We start from the raw sequence: 21,697 nt of genomic DNA on the forward strand, positions 1-21,697 counted from the left end.
ATTAATCGAGCTGCATTGATGGTTAATTGTGAGGCCACAGATGGGCATTGATCAAGCTCCATTGATGGGCAATTGTGAGGCTACAGATGGGCATTGATTAAGCTGCATTGATGGGCAATTGTGAGGCTACAGATGGGCATTGATCAAGCTGCATTGATGGGCAATTGTGAGGCTACAGATGGGCATTGATCAAGCTGCATTGATGGGCAATTGTGAGGCTACAGATGGGCATTGATTAAGCTGCATTGATGGGCAATTGTGAGGCTACAGATGGGCATTGATCAAGCTGCATTGATGGGCAATTGTGAGGCTACAGATGGGCAGTGATCAAGCTGCATTGATGGGTAATTGTGAGGCTACAGATGGGCATTGATCAAGCTGCATTGATGGGCAATTTTGAGGCGGCGGATGGGCATTGATCAGGCTGCAATGATGGGCGCTGACCCTTATTTTACTTCAAAGTTCATTATTTAAAAACATTTTTTTTCCTGAAACTTCCCTCTTAAAATGAAGGTGCGTGTTATACGCCTGTGCGTGTTAAATGCAGATAAATACGGTATTTTTTTTTTCTTGGGTTTAAATGTATTTTAATTCTAAGTGAGCTTATTTCCTCTGAGCGCTTAATTTGGAGAAGGATTGGGTTGAGCAGAAGTGGCCTCCCATTCCGCCCAGGATTGGGTGGAACCCCTCATAGACTATACACTGATAATCGTCTGTGGTAAAAAGGCATCTTTATTGGCTATCGCCCAGATCTTCAGAAGAACTGGCTCTGATCCAACCTGAAGATCTTATCAAACTCAGGCCATTGTATGTGAAGGGGTGTGAACTTTTGATGTGCCGTTCAGGTTCCCACCGGGGTTGAGCAGTGCGGAGGGGTGTATATGTATACGTAGGATGTTACTCAGCAGTAAACCATCTGGTTTATTCTGGAAGTCCACCATCTTGGATGTCAAGGTGGACATGGCATTGAATCACATGGACTTTGCCAAAGTGCACCTGTCAGTTTGTGTAAAGAGCATAAGGAAGAAAATAGGGAATACCCTGTCACCTTGCCTATTCAGGTCCAAACCTACTCCTGGACCCAGTTATATTAGTCTTTACAGCACTCCCTTGCCTTGTGTTCTTCTATCATAGAAAATGATCTGGTGCGTTGGGTTATACGGAAGCAACCTTCTCCGATGATGCAGTGCTCGGGAATAGCGGCCAACCGCTAACCCTGAACCCTGCCACATGATGGAGGGGTGTCATTTCTGCCGGGAAGCGCCAACATTTGGTAAATTGCCATTAAGGCTCCGTTCACACCTAGGCGTTTTTACGCCCGACGCTATTGCAGCCTGCAATACGCTGGAGGGGTGATTTAACATTGTCGGCTATAGAGATGGTTCACATCTCCACGCCGAAACGCTGTACGCTTGAAGCTCAAAACAAGTCCCGGACCCTTTTTTTCAGGAGGCTTTCGGCGTTCGGCATAGCCGACAATGTTTCAGGCTGCATTCACACCTGAACGCGGCGTATTTTACCGCAGCGTTTTGTCCCACGATTTGCCGCGACAAAACGCTGCGTTTTTTAAGCCTAACATACGCCGGAGGGGTGATTACATTGTCGGCTATGCCGAACGCCGCCTGAAAAAAAGGGTCCGGGACTTGTTTTGAGCTTCAGGCGTACGGCGTTTCGGCGTGGAGATGTGAACCATCTCCATAGCCGACAATGTTAAATCACCCCTCCAGCGTATTTCAGGCTGCAATAGCGTCGCGCTACAGGCGACAAAACGCCTAGGTGTGAATGGAGCCTCAATCACCCCTCCGGCGTATTGTAGGCTAAAAACTACGCGCTTTGTCGCGGCAAATCGCGGTACAATACGCCGCGTTCAGGTGTGAATGCAGCCTAAGAAAGGAGCAGTGTGGGCAATGCAATGAAGGTGATTAAAACAGATAAGGCTTTAAAGAGACCCTGTCTTTTTGATCTGAATGGGTTTCTTTAATGAGATCTCTGTATTTGTACTGGATTTGCTGTGTTTTGGTGCTGGTACAGGAAATGTTGACTTTATTCCTACAAAACACAATCACGCGGACCTGGGCTCCGAATCAAAAAACTAAATATAACCGCTTAGTGTGATACGGCAAAGCTGTTTACCGGTGCCTGGTCTACTAAGGACCTGTGCAGGGTCTACAAGCTTTGCCACTTGTATACAGTCATATGGGCAGCTCTGCTATGCCTAAGCTGGAGACAGCAGTGGAGGGCTCAGTGCCATTATATCCCATGGGCAAGTCCACTGAAGGCCACACCTATCCTGTCTCCAACTTGGTTATTGTACCCGACTTGTATGGTTGCATAAAAATGCCAAAGCTGATAAACCCTGCACCAACCTGGGAACCTTTGTAAATCAGTGGGCCTGAGAAAGGGTGTGGGACAGGGAATGAAGTCAGGAGATGCTTTAAAACGTGGAGGGTTTAATAGCAATGCACATATTGTCCCACGCTAAATAAAATATGGGGCCAACAGTGGCAAAGGAAAAAAATGTTCCAGGAAGGAGGAAAGAAATGCCCCTGTTTCAGTGGTGTTATCACTGTCCCTGCATAAATGGTATTACTGAAAAGAAAAATGCCTCTGCATCCATGGTGTCACTGGAAGAAATAAATGCCCCTGTGTTGGTGGTGTCACTGGAGGGAAAAAATGCTGCTGCATCCGTGGTATCACTGGAAGGTAAACATGCCCCTGTGTTGGTATCACTGGAAGGTAAACATGCCCCTGTGTTGGTATCACTGGAAGGTAAACATGCCCCTGTGTTGGTATCACTGGAAGGTAAACATGCCCCTGTGTTGGTGGTGTCACTGGAAGGTAAACGTGCCCCTGTGTTTTTGGTGTCACTGGAAGGTAAACATGTCCCTGTGTTGGTATCACTGGAGGGTAAACATGCCCCTGTGTTGGTGGTGTCACTGGAAGGTAAACATGCCCCTGTGTTGGTGGTATCACTGGAAGGTAAACATGCCCCTGTGTTGGTGGTGTCACTGGAAGGTAAACATGCCCCTGTGTTGGTGGTGTCACTGGAAGGTAAACATGCCCCTGTATTGGTATCACTGGAAGGTAAACATGCCCCTGTGTTGGTGGTGTCACTGGAAGGTAAACGTGCCCCTGTGTTTTTGGTGTCACTGGAAGGTAAACATGTCCCTGTGTTGGTATCACTGGAAGGTAAACATGTCCCTGCGTTTTTGGTGTCACTGGAAGGTAAACATGTCCCTGTGTTGGTAGGTATCACTGGAAGGTAAACATGCCCCTGTGTTGGTGGTATCACTGGAGGGTAAACATGCCCCTGTGTTGGTGGTATCACTGGAAGGTAAACATGCCCCTGTGTTGGTGGTATCACTGGAAGGTAAACGTGTCCCTGTGTTGGTGTCACTAGAAGGTAAACATGCCCCTGTGTTGGTGGTGTCACTGGAAGGTAAACATGCCCCTGTGTTGGTGATATCACTGGAAGGTAAACATGCCCCTGTGTTGGTGGTATCACTGGAGGGTAAACATACCCCTGTGTTGGTGATATCACTGGAAGGTAAACGTGTCCCTGTGTTGGTGTCACTAGAAGGTAAACATGCCCCTGTGTTGGTGTCACTGGAAGGTAAACATGCCCCTGTGTTGGTGATATCACTGGAAGGTAAACGTGCCCCTGTGTTGGTGGTATCACTGGAAGGTAAACGTGCCCCTGTGTTGGTGGTATCACTGGAAGGTAAACATACCCCTGTGTTGGTGATATCACTGGAAGGTAAACGTGCCCCTGTGTTGGTGGTATCACTGGAAGGTAAACATGCCCCTGTGTTGGTGGTATCACTGGAAGGTAAACATGCCCCTGTGTTGGTGGTATCACTGGAAGGTAAAAATGCCCGTCAAATGCCACTGTGTTGGTGGTGTCAGTCTCCGGACTGCTTTGACATCTGTGCCACTGAAATGAAACAAGAACTGGGAGGCTGGAGAAGTAGGGGAAGCTCTTTGAGGTGCATTGAACCAAGGGACACCTAGGTGGCTTTAGGGGAAAAGAAGAAACGGAGGGGCTCTAAGGCGGTAGGGTGACTATGTAGCACTTTAGGGGTTTTGAAGGGGAGAGAAGACCCCTGGGGCTGAGTTGCTCCCCCCCACTCTCGACGTACTTATAGTTCGGACCTCCATCCCAGCCCAGGAATAAAGGCAGCTTCTTCTTCTTCCAGTCTCTGGTTGTGAGATATTGTCCCCTCATTCTGCACTCTTCTGCCCACAGAAGACAGAGAAAAGAGCCGAATTCTCCCTTCACCATCTATTAGGTGAAATTGAATACAGTAAAACCTTGGATTGCGAGCATAATTCGTTCCAGAAGCATGCTTGTAATCCAAAGCACTTGTATATCAAAGCAAATTTTCCCATAAGAAATAATGGAAACTCGAATGATTTGTTCCACAACCATTTATTCATAAACCAAGTTACTCTCAAACCAAGGTTTACTGTACAAGTATCTCTGGGCAAGTCAGCAAGTTCGCCAGTTATGGACAGAAGACGATTTCTTTCTGCAGGGTGGAAAATTACATGAAGGTGCCCTCAGGGGTAGCAGTGTTTGTCTTTATGAAGTGGTGACCTCACATACACCTATCTTCTAATATTAGGTGAGCTTTTTTTATCATCTCGGTACCGTCATTTATGACCGTTTTCTTCTTCTTTTTATTTGTAGAGTAAAATAAGAGGTCAGGTTTTCACTTTCAGTGACTCACAGACTGGAAGAGATGAGTATATTACAAGGAAGACGTTTACATTGTATATTACTTTATGGCCATTGTCATAAATAACTTGTTTCTGAGCTTCTTCCTCGCAGTCTGAAATAAAAACTCCATTACGGCGATATAATATTAGAATAGAATTCTTTGTAAAACGGGCAGTTTTAATAACTATTAGAGCTGCATGATTCTGGCTAAAATAAGAATCAACATTTTTTTTGCTTAGAAGATAGATCACAATTCTCTCACGATTCTCGCGGTGTAACGTCATCTTTCGTATTAAAACAAAAAAAAATTGTGCTAACTTTACTGTTTTTTTTTTTATTTCATTTTATTCCTTGAAGTGTATTTTTCCCCCCCAAAAAATTGCATTTAAAACACCAATGATGGGACACTATTCTCCCCACTGACACCAATGATGGGACACTATTCTCCCCACTGACACCAATGATGGGACACTATTCTCCCCACTGACACCAATGATGGCACACTATTCTCCCCACTGACACCAATGATGGGACACTATTCTCCCCACTGACGCCAATGATGGGACACTATTCTCCCCACTGACGCCAATGATGGGACACTATTCTCCACACTGACACCAATGATGGGACACTATTCTCCACACTGACACCAATGATGGGACACTATTCTCCCCACTGACGCCAATGATGGGACACTATTCTCCCCACTGACGCCAATGATTGGACACTATTCTCCCCACTGACACCAATGATAGGGCACTATTCCTCCCACTGATACCAATGTTGGGACACTATTCCTCCCATTGATACCAATGATGGTGCACTATACCTTCTACTCACACAATTATCGGGACACAATTCCCCCCATTAATAACAATGATAGGGCACTACTCCCTTTATTGATATCAACAATGGGGCACTATTCTTTCAACTGACACCAACAATGGGGCACTATTCTTTCAACTGACACCAATGATGGGACACTATTCCTCTCCATTGACACCAACGATAGGGCACTATTTACACCCACTGACGCTAAGACATTTTCTACTCCCACTGGCCACACTCCAGCCCCCCCCCCCTATAGTATGAAGGACAGTAAAGTGGCCCATTGTTTAGAAAGTTTGGGGACCCCTGGTATAGAGGGTGGCAGAGGAGTCAGCAGCCTGACTACAAATTTCAGCTTGAGTTCTGTAGGGCCTCGTGCACACAGGAAATGTTTGTAGCTGCTTCCAGGGGCTTCTTGGGGGAGGGGGGGGGGGTTTACTGCCTCTGAACTCCCCTCTATGTTAGCCTATGTGTCCATGCACACATAAACTTTTAGAGGAGTCTGTAGGCAGAAGCGTTTAGAGGCATTTAAAAAAATCGACAGGCAGTTCGTCCAGGAGCAGCAGAGTTTTGACAGAAAAAACGATTGAGGCTGCTAAACGCTAGGCGCATTTAGCGCTTAAGCATTCATTTATTTCAATCGCCAGAATAAATTATTAGCTCTTGACACCTGTTAATGCCTTTTAAAAGCTTAAAAAAAAAATTGAAACTATGGGTGCTCAGCCTGTGGCCCTCCAGCTGTCCCATCATGCCTCTGCCTTTGGGAGTCATGCTTATAACTGTCAGCCTTGCAATGCCTCATGGGACTTGTAGTTCCAAAGAGCTGGAGGGCCACAGGTGGAGCACCCATGCCTCAGAAACTTTTACAAGCGTCCGGCCTCGTACACGCAATTGGGTTTCTCTGCAAAAACCAGCAAGAAAACTGCTTCTTGCCGAGATTCCCGTTCGTGTGTACGAGGCATTCAGGTTTCTCGTCAGGAAATCTGGCCAGAATCTCGACGAGAAAAAAAGAGAACCTGCGCTCTTTTTTCTCGTCGGGATTCTTGTCGGCCTTAATCCCGACGAGAAACCCGAGAGTGTGTATACTTACCTGTCGCCGTGGAAACCCGCGCATGCTCGAAATGACTTTGACGCATGCGCGGTAGCTTCCACAGCATAGGTAGGGTGAAGCAAGATGGCGGCGACGGCATCATACGTGATGACGTCACCGCGTTCTTTCCTTTCAAGAGAACCGCAGTTCTTTTGAAATGACGGTCAGTACACTCCGGTGGCGAGAATCTCGTCAGGGAAAACGCCGGGTTTTTCCTGACGAGATTCTCGGACGTGTGTACGAGGCCTCAGGCTTTTTTTTTTGGAGCAGCCAGGAGGAAAGGTTTCTAGGAGAAGAGAAACTGGAAAACTTATAAAAAGGAGCCTCAAGCTCCTCCTGCTTGCTGGTTATAAGAATACATAAGAATGTAAAATATGCCCTTTTTTTTTTTTTAGTCCTGACCACAGCAAATAAATAATAAATATAAAACCACTTCATTCTCCCTTAAAAGAAGCCTTATTATTTCTTGCTGTGCTTTCAGCGCACTAATCCAGTTAGTAATGCACTGTACATGATAGTAGACTGGGGACATGAAACGCGGCAGTAATTAGAATCGCATATTGACCCAGTGAGTGTCCTCTCCTGAAAGTGGGTCAACAGCCCGTAGAGCAGATATGTATGGATATGTGTGTTTTGCTATATACTAGTAATCTCCGGTCTAACAAGGATTCAGAATCTGACATTACCTTTTGGCTGTCCGGTTGTTGTGGAACTACAAGTCTCAGCATTCTGGGATGAGTATCTTGCATGCCACTGTAAGAGATGCATTTGTTGTGTGATGAAAGGCTTGTTCCCCTTTTCTGTGTAAAGGAACAGAACAGCTTTGGTTGGTTTTGCATTTAACAACCCTACACATTTTACAGCAGCGAGGTTGTCCTTAATGGAGGAATACATTTAAGTGTTACTAAACCCAGGACACTGCATTCATTATATCTGCTCTCCCACAGTACACAGAACATGGAAATGCAATTATTTTAGTAAATTTAAACTGATAAATACATTTTCTCATCAGCAGTATATAGCAGTCTTGTGACTTCTATCAGTGTCTGGTTAAAGCTTGTAGGAGGAGTTTTCATTCTTCTCTCACTGTCCTATGAGGCTGCATGACCTCTGACCCTCTGCCTGGACAGTGTTGATTGGCTCTGTGCTGATCACATGCCCTTTCCCAAGAAAACTAGCAATAGAGGCCAGATCAGGAGTATTCTGTTTAGTTCTGGTCACCAGTCCTAAGAAGGGATGTGCTGGGGGCTGGAGAGAGTCCAGCGAAGGTTAACGAAATTAATAAATCTCAATTACGAGGAATGACTATAGGCACTAAATTTATTCTCACTGGAGAAACGATGCATGAGAGGGGACATGATAGCGATTTACTAATACCTCAATGAGTATCCCTGCATAGGAATAAAACTATTCAGTCTCAGGGGGTGTAATAGGACACGAGGCCACACAATGAGATTGGAGGAGAAGCCGTTTAACCTTAAACCCCCCTGCAGGGGTTTTTTCACTGTCAGGGTGGTAAGGATGTGGAACTCTCTTCCACAATTGGTGGTTTCAGCGGGGAGTATTGATATTTAAAAAAAGACTCTTGGATGTACATCTTAAAAAACACAACATACAGGGATATGGGAAATAATTATAGACACTGACACATGTACACCTACACAGGTTGAACTGGATGGACTATTGTCTTTATTCAACCCTTACCTTTGTAATACACACCAAACTGAGCATGTGCAGAGTGGCCCCAAGGCTCTGTTCTATCATGAGATGGATTAGGGACAGTGGAAGAAGGGGTGGTAAAGAGAAGACAGGATCAAACAGCCTTTTTACACAATGCAGAAGATTAACCCCTTAGGTTCCACAGTGAGTATAACCAGCACGCTTTACTGCATATACAGACTGATTTTACTGTATGTGGGTTTAGTAACACTTTAACTACTTGCCGCTCACGCTATAGCCGAAAGATGGCTACAGCGCAGGCCTTTATTGCGGGGAAGGCGTCAATGGACGTCCTCTCGAGCAAGCGCTTCCCGTGCCTGCGGGTCGCGCGCCACGTGCTCTGTGATCACTGAGTCTATGAGACTCGGCTGATCACAGATCAAAGTAGGGGGTCGATCCCGGCCCCTTACCACGTGATCAGCTGTCAGCCAATGACGGCTGATCACGTGATGTAAACAGAAGATCAGTAATCGGTATTTTTTCCCCCTCACGCTCTCTACAGGAAAAAAAAAAGCCGATCACTGGCTTCTGTCAGAGAGACATCGGTCCCTCACACAGAAAGCCACGGCTGCATTTTCTGTGCCCGTCAGCTGCCAGTGCCCACAGTGCCAACTACCAGTGTCACCTATCAGTACCCACCAGTGCCACCTGCCAGTGCCCATAGTGCCATATAGCAGTGCCACCCATCAATGCCCAACAGTGCTGCCAATCAATGCCCATCAGTGTCTCAAAATCAGTGCTACAGATCAGTGCTTCCTATCAGTGTCACCTTTCAGTGCCGCTTATCAGTGCTACCTATCAGAACCCTTCAGTGCCACCTCATCAGTGCCACTTATCCATGCCCAATAGAACCGCCTTATCAGTTCCTATCAGTGCCCATAAGTTCCGCCTATCAGTGCCCATCATTGCAGCCTCATTAGCGCACATCAGTGATGGAAATAACTTGGGTTGGGTTTTTTTTTGGTCCTTTTTAGTTTTATTTAGCAAAAAATAAAAACCCAGCAGCAAAAAATACCACCAACAGAAATCTCTATTTGTGTAAAGATATGATAGAAATGTAATTTGGGTACAGTGTTGCATGACTGCGCAATTGTCATTCAAAGAGTGACAGCGCTGAAAGCTGAACATTGGCAGGAGGGGGGGGGGGGGGGTTTAAGTGCCCGGTAAGCAAGTGGTTAAAATGCAGGTGGAGACCTAAGCAGCATTGCGTGTTATGATAAATACAGAAAACCAATACAGGAAAGCAAATGTTGTCCTACATATATATATATAGTAATTAGTGTATTTACCTTATTTGCATGATAGAATATTAAAATAAGCAGCCATGCGTTGTTCTCTGTCACAGAACAGACAGTCATTATCTTTTGTGGGTGGGGGGCAATTGTAAAACAGACGTGTGGTTGTTGGGGAGCCAGACCTCGTATGTATATTGTGCCGCCATATAATTTATTATTTTATTGATGCCGTCTTCCTTTCATTGCTGCTCTGCTCCTGAATGTATTGTACAAGAGATCCCACAGGAAGGGGAGGACATCTATACATATTCCAAAGACCCAACCTTCCCTAACTGTTTGTTGGCGTATTCCAGCTGGGTGTCAGAGGGTGTCAGGGAGCATGTGGAAGGGCAGGAACAGAGGCGGGAGCGCAGCCATCTTGAAGACTTTGGTTTCCTGTCTCCGGGCTGTGAAGGGGGATCAGGGAATTGGAGTAAAATCCCTGCTGTTCTTTAAGACACCTTTTCTCCTTCGCCCATATGGATCCAATTTTCTTTATGTGACTGAACAGGCCTCAGAACCTGGAAATCGAGTTAGGCTTAAATTTATACATAAAAAAAAGAAAGAAATGTAAAAATCGGCCTGTAAACTAACAGCCGTAAGGAAATCAATCGCAAAATGCGTGCTGGCTTATTGTACGGGGCTTTACTAACATCTGGAACAACAGTGGTTCTTTAGCCCATGCCCATTGGATTACATGCTGGAAGATGATGGAAAATGATTGGTTTCCTTGGGGAATGGCTTCACTGTGCTATTTAAAACAAAAAAAGCATACATCTCTCTCTCTCTCTCTTTATAGATATATAGATATATAGATAGATAGATAGATAGTGAGATGGATAGAGAGAGAGAGAGAGAGAGATTGATAGAAAGATAGATAGAGAGATAGTGAGATGGATAGAGAGATGAATAGAGAGATTGATAGAGAGAGATAGATGGATAAATAGATAGAGAGTGAGATGGATAGAGAGATAGATAGAGAGCAAGATGGATAGAGAGAGAGATGGATAGAGAGAGAGATGGATAGAGAGAGAGATGGATAGAGAGAGAGATGGATAGAGAGAGAGATGGATAGAGAGATGGATAGAGAGAGAGATGGATAGAGAGAGAGATGGATAGAGAGAGAGATGGATAGAGAGAGAGATGGATAGAGAGAGAGATGGATAGAGAGAGAGATGGATAGAGAGAGAGATGGATAGAGAGAGAGATGGATAGAGAGAGAGATGGATAGAGAGAGAGATGGATAGAGAGAGAGATGGATAGAGAGAGAGATGGATAGAGAGAGATGGATAGAGAGAGATGGATAGAGAGAGATGGATAGAGAGAGAGATGGATAGAGAGTGAGATGGATAGAGAGTGAGATGGATAGAGAGTGAGATGGATAGAGAGTGAGATGGATAGAGAGTGAGATGGATAGAGAGTGAGATGGATAGAGAGTGAGATGGATAGAGAGTGAGATGGATAGAGAGTGAGATGGATAGAGAGTGAGATTGATAGAGAGTGAGATTGATAGAGAGTGAGATTGATAGAGAGTGAGATGGATAGAGAGTGAGATGGATAGAGAGTGAGATGGATAGAGAGTGAGATGGATAGAGAGTGAGATGGATAGAGAGTGAGATAGATAGATAGATAGATAGATAGATAGATAGATAGATAGATAGATAGATAGATAGATAGATGGATAGAGAGTGAGATGGATAGAGAGTGAGATGGATAGAGAGTGAGATGGATAGAGAGTGAGATGGATAGAGAGTGAGATGGATAGAGAGTGAGATGGATAGAGAGTGAGATGGATAGAGAGATAGATAGATAGATAGATAGATAGAGAGTGAGATGGATAGAGAGCGAGAGAGAGATGGATAGAGAGTGAGATGGATAGAGAGTGAGATGGATAGAGAGTGAGATAGATAGATAGATAGATAGATAGATAGATAGATAGATAGATAGATAGATAGAGAGTGAGATGGATAGAGAGTGAGATGGATAGAGAGTGAGATGGATAGAGAGTGAGATGGATAGAGAGTGAGATGGATAGAGAGTGAGATGGATAGAGAGTGAGATGGATAGAGAGTGAGATGGATAGAGAGTGAGATGGATAGAGAGTGAGATGGATAGAGAGTGAGATGGATAGAGAGTGAGATGGATAGAGAGTGAGATGGATAGAGAGTGAGATGGATAGAGAGTGAGATTGATAGAGAGTGAGATTGATAGAGAGTGAGATTGATAGAGAGTGAGATTGATAGAGAGTGAGATGGATAGAGAGTGAGATGGATAGAGAGTGAGATGGATAGAGAGTGAGATGGATAGAGAGTGAGATGGATAGAGAGTGAGATGGATAGAGAGTGAGATGGATAGAGAGTGAGATAGATAGATAGATAGATAGATAGATAGATAGATAGATAGATAGATAGATAGATAGATAGATAGATAGAGAGTGAGATGGATAGAGAGTGAGATGGATAGAGAGTGAGATGGATAGAGAGTGAGATGGATAGAGAGTGAGATGGATAGAGAGTGAGATGGATAGAGAGTGAGATGGATAGAGAGATAGATAGATAGATAGATAGATAGATAGAGAGTGAGATGGATAGAGAGCGAGAGAGAGATGGATAGAGAGTGAGATGGATAGAGAGTGAGATGGATAGAGAGTGAGATAGATAGATAGATAGATAGATAGATAGATAGATAGATAGATAGAAAGTGAGATGGATAGAGAGTGAGATGGATAGAGAGTGAGATGGATAGAGAGTGAGATGGATAGAGAGTGAGATGGATAGAGAGTGAGATGGATAGAGAGTGAGATGGATAGAGAGTGAGATGGATAGAGAGTGAGATGGATAGAGAGTGAGATGGATAGAGAGTGAGATGGATAGAGAGTGAGATAGATAGATAGATAGATAGATAGATAGATAGATAGATAGAGAGCGATAGAGAGATGGAGAGAGAGCGAGAGATTGCGCTCGCTCGTCCGCACCTCCTTTCCTGACTTGCCAGGCTGCGTGCTCGGATAAGGTCTGGTGTGGATTTTGGGGGCCCCCCACGCCGTTTTTTCAGCATAGGGGGTTCCCCTTTAAATCCGCACCAGACCCGCGGGCCTGGTATGCTCTTGGAGGGGGAACCCATGCCGGTTTTTTATTTAAAATTTGGCGTGGAGTTCCCCCTCAAGATTCATATCAAACACAGTGCCTGGTATTGGCAGGGATCCAAGTCGGATCCCCATTCATTGAGAGTTGGACATATGCCATCTTCAAGTCGCAGGGCAAAGTCGGATCCAAAGTAGTACTAGTGTCGTGTCGCACCAGTGTGAACCCGGCCTAAAAGGTCAATGAGTTTCTGGACTCCTGACAGACCCTTGCATCTTTCATCCAGTGCTGCACTGACGGTTCTGGATTCTGAGTCATGGGGAAAGCAAAAGAATTGTCAAAGGATCTGCGGGAAAAGGTAGTTGAACTGTATAAAACAGGGAAAGGATATAAAAAGATATCCAAGGAATTGAGAATGCCAATCAGCAGTGTTCAAATTCTAATCAGGAAGTGCTAAATGAGGGGTTCTGTTGAAACTAAACCACGGTCAGGTAGACCAACTAAAATTTCAGCCACAGCTGCCAGGAAAATAATTTGGGATACAAAGAAAACTCCACAAATAACTTCAGGTGAAATACAGGACTCTCTGAAAACATGTGGTGTGACAGTTTCAAGATGCACAATAAGGACGCACTTGAAGAAAGATGGGCTGCATGGTCGAGTCGCCAGAAGAAATCCATTACTGCGCAAATGCCACAAAGTATCCGCTTACAATACACCAAACAGCACAGAGACAAGCCTCAAACATTCTGCCACAAAGTCATTTGGAGTGATGAGACCAACATTTAGCTTTTTGGCCACAACCATAAACACTACATTTGGAGAGGAGTCAACAAGGTCTATGATGAAAGGTCCACCATCCCTACTGTGAAACACAGAGGTGGATCGCTGATGTTTTAGGGATGTGTGAGCTACAAAGGCACAGGAAATTTGGTCAAAATTGATGGCAAAATGAATGCAGTATGTTATCAGAAAAATACTGGAGGAATATGCAGCCCTGCCATAGGATGCATTAAGGTGAAAAAACATGAGGATTTACAACCCCTTTAAATCAACTTAATTAAAATCATAATTTAAACATAAAGAGCAACTGTCATCTCTGTCCCGTAGTGGCTCCTCCTCTGACCCACTTTAATGGGAGGGCTGGTAAAGCGGCAGTGACACAACAAGGTGAGGAAGGTGGCGGCAGTAGGTGAGTAGATGCCCGCTAACAGGCGCTGCCATGGTGGATCTGAAACTTTAAATGTAAGGACTTATTCTTGCTCTTAGTTAGAATCTTTAATATTTGCCAACAAAATGAAGGTTTCCTATTTAGAATAATAAGCTGTCAGGTTAGTAAAACAGCGATATCAGAACCGATTCATTCATACAGTTTGTAGTGTACATAGATTTGCAAAACAATTCGAAAAAGGAATATCCCTGAACTTTGTTTTATCTCATGGTTACTGAGAAATTGTGTGAATGCATCAATGCAGTGCATGTTATTTCAGCTTGCAGAGCTTGGATTCATGGAATGGAGTTTACCAAAAATGTAAATATTGCAGAATATACAGCCTTGTGCTACATAACTAAGCTCCATTTCATGCTGAATAAACTCAATTATTAATGTATCTTAAATAGAAAACTATCTTTAGTTTTTTACTCCAAAAGCATTTTAATAAAATAAATTTGATAAAAATCTAAAAAATCGATTTAAATAAAAAAATAAGATTGTTCTTTTCATTCTTTTTTTTTTAAGCATACATTTGTATCCACCCTGTGTTGTTGCTGCTGTTGTTGTATAATGATGTTCATACTGTATATTAAACTTGGCTAAAATGCATTCTAATATTATGTTCATCGTAATTTTGTAATATACTGTTTGACAGAGAAGCCGTGGATGGTTGAATTATTACCATTTGAACGTTTGTCACATTAAGTTATCGCCATGAAGTGTACCTGGAGGTGTGCTGTCACCTGGGATTCTGTCATTGCCATTATAAATACGGCTGCTAATAATGACTTTTGTTGTTTTAAGTTTCCACACTCCGTCTTGGCAATTAAGTGTGATTATTGTTGGCACAGCTGTGTAGTGCCATCCTTCTGTTACAGTACTATAGTAAAATCCTACTATTACACTACTATAGTATAACCCATCTACTACAGCAGTACAACATTACCCTACCATTACAGTAGTATAGTATATCCCTACTATTAGAGTACTATAGTATAACCCTACTATTACAGTAGTATAGTATATCCCTACTATTAGAGTACTATAGTATATCCCTACTATTAGAGTTTTATAGTATATCCCTACTATTAGAGTACTATAGTATATCCCTACTATTAGAGTACTATAGTATATCCCTACTATTAGAGTACTATAGTATATCCCTACTATTAGAGTACTATAGTATATCCCTACTATTATGCCGCGTACACACCATCACTTTATGTGATGAAAAAAAACGACACTTTCTGTGAAGTAAAAAATGACGTTTTTGAAACTTCAATTTTCAAAGACGAAGTTGCCTACACACCATCGTTTTCTCACAATGATCTTGCAAAGTGAGGTTACGTTCCACCACGTTTTACCATTGAAGCTCGCTTCATAAGTAGCTTCTGGGCATGCGTGGATGAAAAAACGTCTTTGAAAACGAAGTTTTTTGCTACACACGGTCAATTTCTGTGAAGTAAAAAGTGCACTTTTGAAAAACGACACATAAAATTGAAGCATGCTTCAATTTTTTTTGGTCGTTTTTTACAAGACATAAAACGACGTTTTCCCCACACACAGTCAATTAAAGTGACGTTTTTAAAAACGTCATTTTTTTTCATCACATAAAGTGATGGTGTGTACGCGGCATTAGAGTACTATAGTATATCCCTACTATTAGAGTACTATAGTATAACCCTTCTATTACAGTAGTATAGTATAACCTTTGTGTCACAGTAGTATAGTATAACTCTACTATTATAGTATTTATTAAAGGTATATTATAAAAAAAAAGTACTATGTATGACTCTTCTACTACAAGAGATAAGCCATTTGGCATTGCAGTATGTTGCTATTGTTTGCTATCAAGTTCTTGCTGTGTGTTTGCTGTATCTTTTGTGTGTTTTGTGTGTTTTGGTAAAAATTGTCTCAGCCATTCTCAAACAGGGTTTCTCCCGAGGTTTATTATGCTCTTCATTGGGTAGATTGATAGCATGCAGCCATTGGCTCACACTGCTGTCAAACTCCAATGATGCGAGGGTCAGGGGGCGGGGCCGAGTCCTGTAATCGGCGGCTATGGACACCGGTACAGGACTCGGGAGAGCACCCGCAAGGTAACCCCCTTGGGAGAGAGCTTCCCAGGGCGGTTACCAGAAGCGGGGAGGAGCCGAGACAGCCGCAGAGGGACCCCAGAAGACGTGGACCATGCCCAATCTGTGCAAAACGAGCTGCACAGTGGAGGTAAGTTAACTACTTGCCGACCAGCCGCCGCAGTTATATGGCGGCAGGTCGGCTCCCCTGCGTGAGAGCACGTAGTGTGATGGACGTGAAAATAAAATGAATATTTTATTCTATTCTTTTTATTATTAGAATCACTGAAATGTTTCTCTTTCCTATATTCCTTATACTGTTTATTTGTTTTTATACGCATTATGCATATGTATGTATGGGGAGGGAGGAGGGTAGAGTGGGTGTGCATGTATTTGTGATTCTGTGGTTTTAATAAAAGAGCCAGCAGGCTCTAGTGATTTTCTCTTTGCTGGCTGAACGTTGGAAGGTGAAATCTTTTTGTCTATAGATTGCGCACTGTCTCACCATATTAATTTGAATCAGGCGGCAGAAATGGGTTAGCCCTGAGATTGTCAGGAAATCAATGAATTAATCGTTATCAGTGCTCTACGTCACCTCGCAAAGCGGGCACTAGGGGCGCCCCCCGCTCATCCCTGATCCCGACGCGCATGCCCGGCGGGTGCGATCACCGCCGGGCACCCGCAATCACTCGTTACAGAGCGAGAACCGGGAGCTGTGAGTAAACACACAGCTCCCGGTCCTGTCAGGGGAGAAATGCCTGTTCATACAATGTATGAACAGCAATCAGTCATTTCCCCATGTCAGTCCCACCCCCCCTACAGTTAGAACACACCCAGGGAACATACTTAACCCCTTCCCCGCCCCCTAGTGTTAACCCCTTGCCTGCCAGTGGCATTTTTATAGTAATCCAATGCATTGTTATAGCACTGATCGCTATAAAAATGCCAATGGTCCCAAAAATGTGTCAAAAGTGTCCGAAGTGTCCGCCATAATGTCGCAGTACCGAAAAAAAATCGCTGATCGCCGCCATTACTAGTAAAAAAATTTTTTTTATAAAAATGCCATAAAACTAACCCCTATTTTGTAAACGCTATAACGTAATTTGCGCAAACCAATCAATAAACGTTTATTGCGATTTTGTTTTACGAAAAATATGTAGAAGAATACGTATCGGCCTAAACTGAGGAAAAAAATCGTTTTTTTTTATATATTTTTGGGGGATATTTATTATAGCAAAAAGTAAAAAATATTATTTTTTTTTCAAAATTGTCGCTCTATTTTTGTTTATAGCACAAAAACTAAAAACCGCAGAGGTGATCAAATACCACCAAAAGAAAGCTCTGTTTGTGGGGAAAAAAGGACGCCAATTTTGTTTGGGAGCCACGTCGCACGACCGCGCAATTGTCAGTTAAATCGACGCAGTGCCGAATCGCAAAAAGTGCTCTGGTCATTGACCAGCAATATGGTCCGGGGTTAAGTGGTTAAACATGTTTGTAATTTTTTTAAAAAAATACGTACCCATACAACCCCTTTAAGGGTGTAAGGATTTCCTGAGACCTGAAAATTATTTTGGGGTTTCCTATGGAGTAAAAAGGTTGAGAAAGGCCGCCATCATGCATGTCAATGGGGACACAGCCGTTGCTCCCAGTTTGGCAGCCATGTGGGTGCTCAGCTTTGAATACACACTGTTGGCGTTTGGGGCCTTGCACCCACACGGCTATTAAATTGGGAGCAGTGGCCCTGTACATCAACATGCGGGCAAACACGGCCCTTTCTCGGGTGTGCGCTGTGGTATGCCGGTGTACAGGAGTGTACCTGAGCCCCCTATGTGCCCACCATACAATGCCAGTCATTGAACGGAGAGCCTCTGTGTGTGAAGGTTTTGGTATCAGATGACATGCGGGCAAACACGGCCCTTTCTCGGGTGTGCGCTGTGGTATGCCGGTGTACAGGGGTGTACCTGAGCCCCCTATGTGCCCACCATACAATGCCAGTCATTGAACGGAGAGCCTCTGTGTGTGAAGGTTTTGGTATCGGGTGACATGCGGGCAAACACGGCCCTTTCTCGGGTGTGCGCTGTGGTATGCCGGTGTACCTGAGCCCCCTATGTGCCTGCTAGGGTTGTCCAGATACCGATACTAGTATCGGTATCGGGACCGATACCGAGTATTTGCGGGAGTACTCGTACTCGCGCAAATGCTCCCGATACCTAAATAGAATACTTTTTTTGTATTTATCAACATGTTCTATGAAAATTCTTTGAGTTTTTTACTACTGCGTGACAAGCAAATAAATTTTTTTTATTCATTTTTACTCATTTTTATTCTTTTATAATGTCTTGAGTTAGAGTTCTTCATAATTCTAAAGAAAATATCCTTAGTCTGTATTGTGGTTTGAAAACTGTCACATGACATTTAAAAAAAGTATCGGTATTCGGTATCGGCGACTACATGAAAAAAAGTATCGGTACTTGTACTCGGTCCTAAAAAAGTGGTATCGGGACAACCCTAGTGCCCGCCATACAATGCCAGTCATTGAACGGAGAGCCTCTGTGTGTGAAGGTTTTGGTATCGGGTGACATGCGGGCAAACACGGCCCTTTCTCAGGTGTGCGCTGTGGTATGCCGGTGTACATGAGTGTACCTGAGCCCCCTATGTGCCCACCATACAATGCCAGTCATTGAACGGAGAGCCTCTGTGTGTGAAGGTTTTGGTATCGGGTGACATGCGGGCAAACACGGCCCTTTCTCAGGTGTGCGCTGTGGTATGCCGGTGTACATGAGTGTACCTGAGCCCCCTATGTGCCCACCATACAATGCCAGTCATTGAACGGAGAGCCTCTGTGTGTGAAGGTTTTGGTATCGGGTGGCATGCGGCACATTTCTTTTTTTCTCAAAAAAGGATGTTTATTGAAAAATATGACAGACATACAGAGTGCAGACAATATATCCGTTACATGACATATCCACTTTTTGTACATCCAACTAAGTCAGCTAAATGATGTAATAACACACAAAAACAAAAAGAAAACAAAAAAAAAAAAAAAAAAAACACAAAAGAACGAAACCACACAACATTTCTGGTATGCTGCCTCCTCCTCCCACTAAACCATCACAGTTTGCATTTTTATGACTTGCGGAAATCAATGCACACTCACACTCTGGGATCCACTCCATTGTACCCTTAGGAACTATCTCCTAACCCCCGGCATGCGGCACATTTCTGAACCTCTCTTTGTCGCGGAATGTATTGTTTGCCAGAATAGTTCTCAATGAGGCATCTTGTGTTTGACAGAAAGCAATGCCTGAGGAAAGCGTGATGTCACACGGACGCCTCACATGACGCCGCTTCTGCCCGTCTTCCACATACAACTCTTTATAAAGAGCTTTTGTAGCTCAGCGTTCTCCTGTTCTTTCCCTGTGGCGCAATGTACCGCACGCTGTGTACAGTAAACTTGTTTACACTATAAATGGGGATTAGTGAATGCGCTGGCGGCACTGCTTAGTGGACGGGCTTAGCTTGGCGCGCCGATGGTGTTCTGTGGTCTTCTGGTGAAGGCTTGTGGGTGAAGGTTGGTGGTGCGGGGGTCTTCTTTACCTATATAGATGGAATAGAAGCAATAATTAGAGAATACACTCAATTTTTATCTATTTATTACCGATATTTATATGGCGCCATACTGTACATTCACATCAGTCCCTGGGTTAAGGAGCTTACAATCTAAGGTCCCTATCTCCCATACATGCTCACATGTTAGGACCAATTAAACTACCCGCATGCAGACTCCATGCAGACCAGTGTTTAACCACTTCCATACCGGGCACTTATACACCTTCCTGCCCAGACCAATTTTCAGCTTTCAGCGCTGTTGCGCTTTGAATGACAATTGCGCGGTCATACAACACTGTACCCAAACTAAATTTTTATCATTTTGTTCCCACAAATAGAGCTTTCTTTTGGTGGTATTTGATCACCTCTGGGATTTTTATTTTCTGCTAAAAAATAAATAAAAAAATGCCGATTTTTTTTTTTTTTTTTTTTTTTTTTTTTTTTTTACGTTTTTTTTATTTCAGTTACAAGACTTTGTAAATAAGTATGTTTTCTCACGGATGGGCACTGATGGGGCTGCACTGACGGGCACTGATAAGGCGGCACTGATGGGCACCAATGAGGTGGCACTGATGGGCACTAATATGCGGCACTGATAGGTGGCACTGATAGGCGGCATGGATGGGCACAGATAGGCCGCATGGATGGGCGCTGATAGGCAGCATGGATGGGCGCTGATAGGTGGCATGGATGGGCACTGATAGGTGGCATGGGTGGGCACTAATAGGTGGCACGAATGGCCAAGGATGGGCACTGAATAGGTGGCACAGATGGGCAAGGATGGGCACTGATAGGTGGCACTGATGTACTGTAATGTATTGTACTGATGGATCCCAGTGCCAAACAATAATGCTTGCCAATCAGTGATGCCCATTGTGGGCACTGATTGGCATCCCTGGTGGTCTAGGGTGGCATACCTGGTGGTGGGCATCCCTCGTGGTCTGGTGGTCCAGTGTGGGCATCTTTGGGGGGGGGCGCTAATAATGGATCAGCACCAAACCCCCCCCCCCCCCGTCAGAAGAGCAGCTGATCGGCAAGTGAGGAAAAGCCGATCACTGGCTCTTCCTGTTTACATCGTGATCAGCCGTGATTGGACGCGGCTGATCACGTGGTAATGAGTCTCCGTCAGAGACTCTTTACCTAGATCGGTGTTGCGAGGTGTTAGACTGACACCCCGCAACAACGATTGCCGTGATGCGCGCCCCCGGGGGCGCGCAACGGCTCAATATCATGAAGACGTCATATGACGTCCGGTCAGGATATTGAAACCACGTTGCCGCTGTCATTTTGCATAAGACGGGTGGCAAGTGGTTAAACCAGGGGTCTCAAGCTGGTGGCCCTCCTGCTGTTGCGAAACTACAAGTCCCAGGAGACATTGCAAGACTGACAGTTACAATGCATGACTCCCACAGGCAGATGCATGATGGGACTTGTAGTTTCGCAAAACAGCTGGAGGGCCGCCAGTTTGAGACCCCCTGGTTTAAACCAAGGACCCTAGGCAAAAGCGCTAAGCCATTACTTCCTATCAGGTAGGATCTCATGCTTCATGATTGCAGGTAGACCTACAGAAGATTGTAAAAAGGAGGAAATAGGAATAGCAGATGAAGCGCCTCAGAGGGACACAGATACGTGCTCCATATTGCGTGCACCACATCCTGCCTATTGTACCGTCGGGGTCAGGATCTGGTCTCTTCCTCATTTGCTGCTTGGTTAACCACTGACATTGACACTCCGCCATAATGAGGATGAGGCACGGCTCCCGTGTTCTGGGGTGAGAGAAGTGAGGAGTCCGCCGGCCTGCCATCAGAGAAGTGATATTGTCTCTGCCATGTGCTTTCACTTTTACATCTGCTGGGAGCGACTCCTATCTAAAGCTTCCATTGTATTACCAATAGAGAAGGGGCACATACATGGCGTGGCAGAGGGCCTAGAGAAACGCCAATAGGTTGTGGGGCATGAGAGAGATCTAGGCAAAGGCTGTCATGGCCGTGGACCAGTCCTCGTTCTTAGTTTAGGATCCCATGAGATGGCGACATGGAAGCTAGTGGAATCTTTCAGAGTCAGGTAGTTAGGTATGTTGCTGAAA

At 44.4% G+C, this 21,697-nt stretch overlaps 1 protein-coding gene and 1 long non-coding RNA gene across 2 annotated transcripts in view; both read left to right on the plus strand.

Annotated features, from left to right (window-relative positions):
* Positions 1 to 21,697, plus strand: part of SLC9A3R2 (SLC9A3 regulator 2) — a 169,099-nt gene that overhangs the window by 52,104 nt on the left and 95,298 nt on the right. The gene's annotated exons all lie outside the window — the stretch shown is intronic.
* On the plus strand, positions 1,887 to 4,012 carry LOC120943276. Its single transcript, XR_005750278.1, has 2 exons — positions 1,887 to 3,370; positions 3,476 to 4,012. It is a non-coding gene; the product is annotated as an uncharacterized LOC120943276 (long non-coding RNA).

The sequence above is a fragment of the Rana temporaria genome, chromosome 6 (assembly GCF_905171775.1).
Source record: "Rana temporaria chromosome 6, aRanTem1.1, whole genome shotgun sequence".
NCBI classification, from domain to species: Eukaryota; Metazoa; Chordata; class Amphibia; order Anura; family Ranidae; genus Rana; species Rana temporaria.